Here is an 11,253-nt window from a genome sequence, read left to right as displayed (position 1 = left end):
TTCAGCCAACTAGCTAATTGTAAATCCAAACCATACTGAGTGTGTTAGGTTAGGATCCTAACAATCCCTGCGTTTGTACTACACTTCCCTCCTCCCCAAAACTACAGCGGTGGCTTCCCCTGCGACTTTGCCATCACTATGGTAATCACCAAGGCAACAAGTTACCTTAGACTTTTTTGTTGTTTTGTTTGTCTCGCCCAATTGCCACGACTTCCTCCTGTTAATTTCCAGAGCAGATTGAGGCAGATTGCTTGAGGCAATTATAAACGTTAGCAATAAGGGAGACTCCCTGTCTGCATTTTTGATTTACTACCCTAATATACTGAATTAAAAGTCAAAGTAATGACTTTAGAAACCCTAACCCTATCCTGATGAAAATCAGATTTTCGGCAGAGTAGCAGCTCCCTTGGCATACTGACAGCCATGGGAGGCTAATTGGGGTTTCAATTAGAGGTTTGCTGCAGCAGACAGCTCCTCCTCTCTCTCTCTAATTAAAACCTGCAACCTGGTAATTATTGGAGGAGATGGCTTGGTGGAGCAGTGGAAGAGGAAAGCGAGGCAGATGAAGGGATTGATAAATGGGTTACAGCCAGAGGCTGGAATGAGGGGATGTGGATAGATGTGTTGAGGTAGTGGCAGAAAATGAGCAAGCAAAGGACAGATGAAAATGAAGATTGATAAAAAAGGATCTGAGAAAAAGAAGCATGAAGGATAAGAATGAGGATATAATGAAAAGTGGAAGGGAGGAGATACAGCACCATTACTGACAAAAATGGAAGGCTGATGATGGGAAGAAAGGATGGAAGGGGAGGCAGAGAGGAAGGGCGTGATGGAGGGAGGGGTCCAATTTGCTTGGATCTCCAAGGGTGACTGATGGGAGTAAAGGACACGGAGGAGAAAGATCACTAGACTCTAATGATCGGTCTGCACACTTCAGTGTGTGTATATGTGTGTGTTTGTGTAGGGGTGTTGCCATGGCAATAAGTGCTGCTGTTAAAGAGGGCCTGTCAAGTAGTCAGTAGCAGGTGTCCATCTGTGACTCTCCAAATATCCATCAATCTATCTGTAGTCTGTCGCACGAGTGTTATTAACATTACATGTGCTTGTCTGTCTCATAGAAACCAATAAAGCTAAAGCAATAGAGGTAGAAGAAAAAACAATAACATTGGTAAACATACTCCCAATCCAATTCCCATCTCAGTCGCACTGGTGCGTGTGTGTGTGTATGTGAGTTTCTGAAAGATGAATGATTGCACACTCTCCCTCAATCCCCCTTCAAATAACACATTTTGTAATTCACATTAGCATATCTTTATTGGAACCTTTAAATGAGCACTTTTATTGCTAACATGGTAAAAGTGTGATTTGAGAGACGAGGCTAACATAGGTCTTCACAATGGCTACACAGTGTTTAGTGCAGATTATCCTGCTGTGTGAACAGATTCAGGACTGCAGTGTCTGTCCTCTTTCCTGAAAACATTTTTTCAGACATGTTTGAGGTTTTCTTATGCACCACCTTGGGCCCTGTATTCTGTAGAAAGATGGCATTCCTGCAACCAAAAACAGTCCCACCTTTACTGGAGCCAATGTGTGCAGGCAGGTCAGCAGAACAAGTAAAAAAAAAGACCTTAACCTTGATCTTAATCTCTGCAGTTGCCATGTAAGGGATACTGTAGGAATAAATAGTTAAAACAAAGACTGCACTGAATGTTCAGGAAATAATTAATTGAACATAACATAAAGGTTTTGCAGAACAATCCAAAATCAATATTATGACTGGTGACTGGTTTTGTAGTTTTGGTTTCATTTATATTTACTCTGCTACCTGTTGTTTTGAGGAGCTATTGACCTTTGCACACAATTTTGTATTCAGTAGCAGTCTGGAAACAAATTTGATTTAGTGTGGAGCAGACTGCCAGCTTCATATGAGTTTAAGTGTTCATTTCTTGTTATGAGTGAACCTTTGAGTTGTGTCTGTTCACACTTCACACTTGCAACAGTAAAATTAAATGCGAAATGCCTCCCCTGTTTTAACAGGAGCTATAGTGTCTACTAAAAGAAGACATTTTCTTTTTCCTAACATCCAAAACATTTTTTTAACCATGTTACAGCGATGAACTGTTAAAAATCAGTGTAAAGCTAGTAGCTAATTGGCTTGTTGTGTTATCCCCTATACTGTATACACTGCAAGTACAGTTAAAGATGCTGCAACTGTTACAGGCCCTCATGGACTCAGAAACTGTCATATTTTGCTTTCACAGCTTCAATTCCTCAGGTACACTGATTTTAATTCACTTAAGGACACAGTGTGCCAGAGATGTGATCAAATCATTTTGAGTCAAGCCTCTGCAGCACTCCATAGCATACAGTATACAACAGACTTGATTTTCTTTGCACGTATATTTGCTCCAGTAAACACTTCTTCAATTCTTGCTGGGCTCCACATACAAGTACAAACATCCCTCTTACTTCATAAACACATCATTGTTGTTTTATTAACTCTAAGAACAAAGCTAAATGATGAATGTTCAGCAACCGAAGTAAAATATACTCTATGTGTTGATCTAATATTGATAGAAAAGCAGAATGATATGCACATATGGGGATGATAAAGCAGCCCCATATATGAGCAATAAGATGATTTTTCAGTTTACAGCACAATATGATTGCACAAACCGAGCAGCTGGGGTGCCTTAAACAATAAATACTGCAGTTTGTCACAGTGTGATGTTTTATGTTAGGGCTCAAAGGATAAGATAACTGCAGCGAGTAAAGTAATTACCTCTCAGAAATGAGTATGTGTAGTCTGACAGTGTTTGTAATTGTAACTCCTGGGACGGTCTGTACATATGTGTGTGTGTGTGTGTGTATGTGTGTTTGTAATCTTAGTGTGCTTTCATGCATGCATGTCTACTTTATTGTGCATTCCTGTGAGTTCTCTTCCTTGCTAGCAATATAGTTGGAGGCGCAGTGGATGCTGCAGAGAGTGAACATCAGGATGTCACAAAACAGCTGGGCAGGAGCAGACATCAGTGTTGATTACCACACAGTGTGAAAAATACGTTATCTGCTGCTAAGTGATAGATTTTTATTTTATTTGGATGTTAGTGATTAATATGCTGACCTTCACTTTGATAGTCATGGTGGCTAAAATCACTCTATATGAGGCTCCATACAGTACAATTCATTTATCTAGAAGTTTATTTTATAGGTTTCCTCAGAGAATTTCTGACAACGTTGGAGGGCAGCATCTGCTTGCTGCTAATGCTGCTAATGCTGCCAGTGTCACTGTCAGTCACCAGCCAGTGTGTAGTAGTAAAATATGAAAATAATGAGGTAAACACAGACAAACTCTTGGAGCCACGGTGCACCCATTGCCTTTGAGACACATTGGGAGGTAATTTTGTGATGTGATGACACAGTTAGACTGAGCTGCATCTTTAAAACTTGACCAGCAATTAACAGAGGGTGCAGCTATTGTGTACTGACATTTTTCTTGCAAAAGATTGTGACTGATTACAGTAATCAGTTTTATGTTCAGGACGAAACGGTTACTGGCTCACACGTAATTAGCTTATCAAACTGTGGCAGGTGGCGTCCCGTCGACTCATGAGGAGGAGTCATACTGCCAAAAGCCTTGTTTCGCAACACTAGGACTTGTCATAGGAGGGAAAGCAAAGGTGTAACTGATGACATTAATGATGGCTCAGCGCCATTTAGGTGTGTCAATGAACCATGGCACTGGAACAACATGTAGGACCCTAATATGAATGCAGCAATTATTAATGTTATTACTAACGCCTGTGGAAGTTCAGTCCAAACTTTGTTGATTCTGTTTGTGATGTCAGAACATAATCTGATTTCTAAGAGGCTTAGAAGACACTCAGGAGACCTCATGTACAACCTAAAGCTTCTTAGACATGAAACCTGAGGATATTGAAGGGGTTCCTCCTTTGATCTCCTAATCTTAAATAGGACAGTCTAATTGAAGCTAAAGCCATACAAAGCTCTCTGTGCCTGCACTGAGAGCTAAACAGGGATAATATGCAGAAGGAATGAACATTTCAAGGTAACTGATTTTGGTCTAAATTGTTCAACATTGTCCTTATACCTGCCATAATTTATGGCAGGTATAAGGACAATGGTGAGGGCTGGAGCTGATCCCAGCTGCCACTGGTCAAGAGGCAGGGTAAACCCTGTACACATTGCATATGGCTGATACATCAAGACAAATATTCACACCATTCAATTTAGAGTGGCCAGTTAATTTAGCTTTCATGGGCTGTGGGAGGAAGGCAGAGTACCTGGAGAATACCCACACAGACACAGTAAGACCATGCAAACTCCACACAGAAAGGCTTTGTGTTTAAATCCAGAAACCTGTTGCTGTGAGGCAATAGTGCTAATCACTGCTTAAAGAAATTACTTAGAATTCACACTTTGTACTATCAATTATTTGGTAAAAGTGTTATTCATAGGTATCTCATTTTGGACTAAAGCTTTGGATTGAAACTCCATCAAAAGAATTCATCATATCTTGGCTGAGTAGAAATTCAAATACCTGATAGTGTCTGTACTATGAGACAAGCTATTACAGTCTCTTGAAGGGCAGCATATTTGCTTGCTGGCCTTCCATCATTTGCAGCCAGAATTTAAATGTGGTATTGTGCCTTGCTGGAGGACTGAAATTCAACATCTTCAACTTAAGTAGACAACTTTCCATAAATTATGCATAGAGGCACTGTGTAAAAGTATGCAATTACTTGTTTAAAACTCCATTGTACTGCACAAGCACATTTGTTGCCTTAAGAAAATAATATTTTGGCATTTAGTAGTATAGTGCAAACAGAGTAAAAGCAAAGCAACCTACTGTGTTCATAACTGAACTACAACGGAGAAGGAATACAGTAATAACTGGATTAATGGCACTTTGCAATGTTTTCATCCTACATTATATCTTCAGTTGGGCATTTGCTAGGTAGACAAAGCTATAACTAATGCAGTGTGATAAATAAACCCTGTAATAAATCCTCCTTTATGAATGATCAGTTTTTGAATTCATGTTTATTCATTTTGGAAGATGTCATTGTATTGCGTTATAATGTTGTCTGTTGTTCCTATTATTTTCTCCACTCTCAGACCAGGCCAAGGCTGATGACCTGATGTTCAGCTTCAGCCCTGCAGCAGCAGAGAAGAGAAAAGACCTTTTCAAGTGAAATGGATTCCTAACAGCTGAGGAGCGTTAACAAAGTAGCAGCTCAACGCTCTGAGGTGGAAAGAGACAGCAGGTAAAGAAGAACCAATTTTTATTACACTTAAAGCTGATAGGTGGTGTGTGTGGCCATGTGTGTGACACATGAAAACTGGCCAGTCAAATGTCTTTTGGAGAGCTGTGTGCGTGAGCGTGTGTGCCTTTTGGGCTAGGGTCCTTTGCTTCACTGCACACACACACATACACACATACACATGCACACACATGGGAATGTTGATGTGGAGATCTTTCATTGAGCGCATATCAAATTCAGTCAAGCGTTCAGTTCTCCCAGTGACCTAGAAATGAATGACAAGGAAAACGAAAGCTGAAAGAACCCACTCGTCTCCAAAAGGTCCAGAAAATCTGTCATCAACCAAAAGTCGGTACCTGTAGGAAACAGGTATTTCTGTTATGAGAGAAATATTTAGGAGCATATTCAGAGTATTTTGAAAAAAACAGTAAGCAAAACAGTGACTGACAAGACTGACAGTTTGACTGACAAGGAGGCCCATCTACAATAAGTCATACATACATATTACTACAGTGCATAGCTAAGAATTTCTTGCTGAATGTCAGCAATACAAATGAGCTGGTTATAGATTCTGGGAGGGAGTAGCAGAGGAATTACACAGCACACAAGAAGGTGAGGGGACGTCTTTACTACCTCAGAAAGTTTAAGAAACTCAGAGTCTTTGTAGGATTTTTAAGACCTTTTTCTTTTGTGTGGTGGAAGCCACACTAAAAGGGAATGTCAACAAGTAGCGTGAGAACTGCTCTGCAACAGAGTGGTTTGCTCGGCCAAGTGTATCACTGGATCTATACATCCCCGTCTGCTGGCACCGGACGATGCAGAGCGAACCTAAGCTTGTTTTAACACCAGCATAACATTTTTGTATCAGTTTCTCATAATTCTGAAATGTAGCTCCTGAGAAATAATACCTCCTTATCTCACACTGAGGTTTTTTCTTACACCTTTTGTCTGAAAGAACACAGCTCTACAGCTACAATCCAAAACCAAAGTTCTTTGACTTATAAATAGTACAAGATTTTATTTCGAGATCCTTACTTTAAGATTCATAACTCTCATGAGAGTCCCCATGGGTACTATGCACTGGTACAGGAGATAGCGAGATGGGATACAATATGCTTTGAGGTGGAGTATCTTAAACATATCATTAATTGGCTTGAGATGTAATGGGTTTTATGTGGAGTGGTATCCATAGCAACATGCTTGCTCAGGTGCCCTGGGAACGTAGGTGTCTGTGCACACAACATTATGTTGATTATGACCCATCTATAGTATTTTCTGTTTGATCGTAGCACACGCTGAATGGAATGAGGTTTAAACCAGAATTTTTAGAAAACCACGTAGAGATAATTATTTTAAATGTTTCGAAACACATTTATAAAATGAGGTGCAATGATTGAACACTCTTCTTTCAGCTGCAAAATGCACAAAACATGTGTTGCATGACCGTGTTGCAAAGACAAATCATCCTCATTACTTTAGCTGGCAAATGACTATTACAAGTAAAGGAGGAAGTGTAATACAGCTTTTGAAATGCATTTATCAGTTTAGGACCAGACTGAAGAGACAGGAAGATTGTCTGTATCAGAACAAAGGAGACAATCAAAAGACACAGCACACAGGGTGACACCGCGTGCCCTCCCTGTCACCCGTGTTAACCTACATCCCGCTGACATGCCGACTCACAGGCACTGGAAATGGGTAGGAGATGAGGGTTTGACCCACTGACTTACAGCTTGACTAGTTCTGTCTTATACATAAAGATGATCACTATCAGATGTGTGACCTAATCCATCTATTCAGTGTATGTGGCACTGTTTAAGAAATTGACTAGGTGGACTCAACACTAACAAGATGTGCTTTGTTGTGTTTTGAACAGTACTGCAAAGTGCTGCTTCTCCTCGGTTTGATACCTGTATTTTCAGGTCACTTGGTTATAGTGTTGTGAATAGCATAATTTTCTTCTCCTATTTGCTTGTTTCTCATGTTTTTCAAACCAATTTTCTTGCTTCTGTTAGGTAAAACTAAACTGCATGACAGTAGCTCTCTGTTGCATTTAAGCAAGACCAAGACTCAGTGAAAATTCTAGCAGAAACACTTCCTAAATTAGAGTTGGCAGCCACACAAAGTTCAGCATCTCATCTCAAATTACATCCCATTCCTCCCACTCTTCAGAATGTGAAATATTTATCTTGTCTTTTCCACAACACTGAACAGAAGTTGACTTGTGTTGCTAAATTATGTATTTATTCAACACAAGCGGATGCATTTGAATGATTTCTGACCAGCCATATCAAACCGCTGACATTAAAATGTATGAGAGGGCAGGATTGCACTCAGAGAGGATGAGAAATGAATGGATGGAGAGACAGGAGTTAGAAAGGTATAGAGGGAGAGGATGGATGAGAAGAAGATTACTGAGAAGTTCCCAATGGACAGTGTCTGTATATCTTCGCAATGTAATACAATCTTCAAAATGAAAAGTCTCACTTAGCACATACATAAACGTAATATTGATTTAAATCTCCAGTGTGTGTGTGTGTGTGTGTGTGTGATACTGTTGGACTGATTGCATGTTTCTGCCTGCTTGTGTTTGCATGCATGTATATCTCCAAGCGCTGACTACTATTGTACAATAACAAAAACGGCTGACTTCCACACTGCCACAATCATTTCTACAAAGTGTACATACTGTACACATCAGCATCATTTTCAAAAATTAATCATCCATGTGAATCTCCAAAATCAAATGAAAATATAAGCAAGACATGCAAAATTAAAATAAAATTGTAGTAATAGTTATTTTATTGTAGGGCATTAGTAATCAACAAGTTGAAAACAAAATGTTACCAGTAATTTCACTTTTTTTTTTAACAAATAACTCACCTTTTTGATGCAATGCTACAGAAAAAGGAAAACAGGAGAAAGTTAGCTAGAAGGACGGTAACTTAACTCCCAGGTTACCTAGCAACCATTCATAAAGCACAGCCAGAAAAGCCCTAGCCAGATTGCTTGGCTGGAACTTCCTGTTTTTAATGAATGCCCAGCTACATTTGGAAAAACAGAAAGGTGGGAGTGTGTCTGCAGGGAGAATAAGGATCTCTGAACAGCTATCTTAAAAAAGACTTTATGTACAATCCCTCTATGGATTAGTTTTCCAATAACCATTATATATAGTAGATTACACAGGCTACACAGGGACCTTAAATGAGACTGGGAAAAACAAGAGTTCAGATGTGTTTTTATGTTATGTACCAAAAACACTGCAGTAGGAAGCCTGGGTAAGAAACCTGGGTTGATACAGTAAATACATGTTGTCAGCAGCAGAGGCAGATCCTCCATCTTTCTTCTGTCCTTAGTCTGTTTTTCCTTAGCACAGTTTGTTCCCTTTTGATACATGGAGAAGCGGAAAGTACTGCAACACTCAGCGTTATTTGTAGATCATGCTGTAATTTAACTGCCATGTCACTGATGTACAGTAATCCTACCTTCTTTTGGCCCCATTCAGCTTGGCAGCAGCTGGTTTGTGCCATCTTAGTGAAACCCTGTTTACTGATTAACTTTATTCTTTAAATTGATTTAAAAATAAGAGAAGCAAGGCAATAATTAACTGATGAGTGTCCAACAAACATTATATGTGACAGTACTGTCCCGGCAACATGCTGCTGAATTGGTCCTGTAGAGCTGAAAATGGCAGCACTATAGAAGAGATTAAAAAGTGCCAGTGAAACGACTGAATCAGAACTTCTCAGTGTTTGATCATGAAAAGACTTTGCAACAATAGGAAGCTGAAATCGGGGAAAAGGCTTTTGAAGACAATCACATAATGAAACAACAAAGACACACAAAAACAGTCACACACAGTCAGGGCTGCAGACACTTTAGCAAGTGTGGTGGTGATTGAGGCTGACTGAGCGTGAGTGAGTGCCCTGGCAGGAGGCCTACTGTTTGGGGGAAATTACCAAGATGAGTGGCAGATCGCCTGTCAGCTTTTCTGTGACGAGATGCCCTGTAACACGCACACACACACCACACACATCACACACACACCACACACACTGCTTATTCTGTGACAGGAGGGAGGAGATAGGAGAGACAACAGATAAAAGCCTGAATTGTGGCGCATTTCAAAGTGAACAATTCCTCATTTTTCATCAGACGCTTTATAATTTGGCTTTCTTTTCTGTGTGGGAGATAAATGACACATAGTTGGTGGATATGATTCAGAGTGTAAAATGAGCACTTGATTTAAGAATAATAGACAAAAAATAAAACTTTCTAATTTGGTCTAAGCTTAAAATAATGTCAAATGATGTTAATGCTTGACATGAGACAAAGTAAGATGGATAGAGAAAATTAAATGACCACCTGCTCAGAACAGTGGGAGAGTGTGGCGTCCTCTGGGTGGACCAAGCACCACGTCTTTGGCACCATGTCTTTGGCGGTTGTGGAAGCTTTCTGGCATCTGCTCAGTGTTCCAGCACAGAGCTAATTCTGTTACAGGAGATATAAACAGTTCTGTTGTGCATCCTTATCGCAAACACAGATCCAGGACGTCGGCTGCTATCGTCATCGTTGTATAACACTATGTATGCAACAAAGAAATAGGAGAGGAGCAAGAGAGAGAGGGCGTGTAGGATGTGATGAGAGAACAGAGCACAGTGATACATCGCTGATGAATATTTTAAAGGGTCTGTTATGTGAAGACCAAGAAAAATGAAGACATTTTCTTCTATAGTATAGCTGCAGTAGGAGGGTCTTGAGGAAAGCAGGACATGAGGATACACTGTTTAGGGAGTTTTTCTCCATATTTCAAAAGAAAATCTCACTTTCATTTCAACCTCATTGTCGGTCACCAGACAGTTTTGGCTGAGCTTGTATAGCAGTCTGTGAATCTATGCTAATATTAATACTGCTGGACGCAAAATGTCTCCTACTTGACTGGCCTCTAAACATCTTGTTGTAATATAATGAAATCTTACCTGTCATGGTCACCACTTAGCCTGTGAAAACAGCTGCACAACGTGGCTCTGGAAGACGATGTCAAGTCTGAGAAAATATCAGTACTTTGCATTATGGGAATTGTCGGATGCACTGACTTTGATGCTTGACATATACAACTACTACACACCCCTCTCGCCTTGTGCTGTGTCAATTTCAACCACTTTATTCTAAGAAAGAGCATTAATAATAGGGAGCACCCCTCTAATAGTAATAGTATCCATGGCAACAGACCTTTGGCATGGAGGCAAGAGGCTGGGTTAAAATACTTAGAGTCTTTTGGATTACAAAGAGTTTTTGTGAAGATTAGACAAAGATTAAAGATGAAGTGCTTTGGTCTCATCATAAAAATGTTTTTGCTAAGCCCAAACAACAGCCAGCACACATCAGCACCACAGTAATGGTACATTTAGGATTTTAATATACAGTTTTCAAGATAAAGGTCTTTGATAACCAAAGGGACAGTCGGGCTATATAAAAAGCTATTTTGAAATCAGTGACTAGACTTAGAGACAATAGTGGTCATGTGCTTACATTTTCAGGTATCAAATACAGACACATCTTGCTCAGAGTGAAGAGGGTACTCACAAAGTTCAGAATAAACGTCTCACTGACTGATTTACAAGAATCACTTCATCAATAGTTTACTACACACTGAGCCATTTAGAGCTATACTCCCAGAAATATGCAGAAAAAGGCTAATCAGGATTAGAGGTCAGTTTACACTTGAGTTCCATCAAAAAACAGATGGGAAATCAAGAGTTTCGCCCACAGAGACAAAGTGATTTAATGGGAAAAGTGGAGCTGGTGCAAGAACATAAAAACTAAGATCCCTGGACAGATTTAAAGATTGGCCCACAATATCCTCATAGTGATGGTAATAAAAAGTGCTGTCAAACAGGCTGTGGCGTATTGTGTTGCAGAGCTGCTATGATTTTGCCCATTTCCTCTATTAACCTGAGGAACTGCA

Source organism: Mastacembelus armatus, chromosome 23 (genome assembly GCF_900324485.2).
Source record: "Mastacembelus armatus chromosome 23, fMasArm1.2, whole genome shotgun sequence".
Lineage (NCBI taxonomy): Eukaryota > Metazoa > Chordata > Actinopteri > Synbranchiformes > Mastacembelidae > Mastacembelus > Mastacembelus armatus.
Note: the sequence above shows the minus strand (reverse complement) of the source record.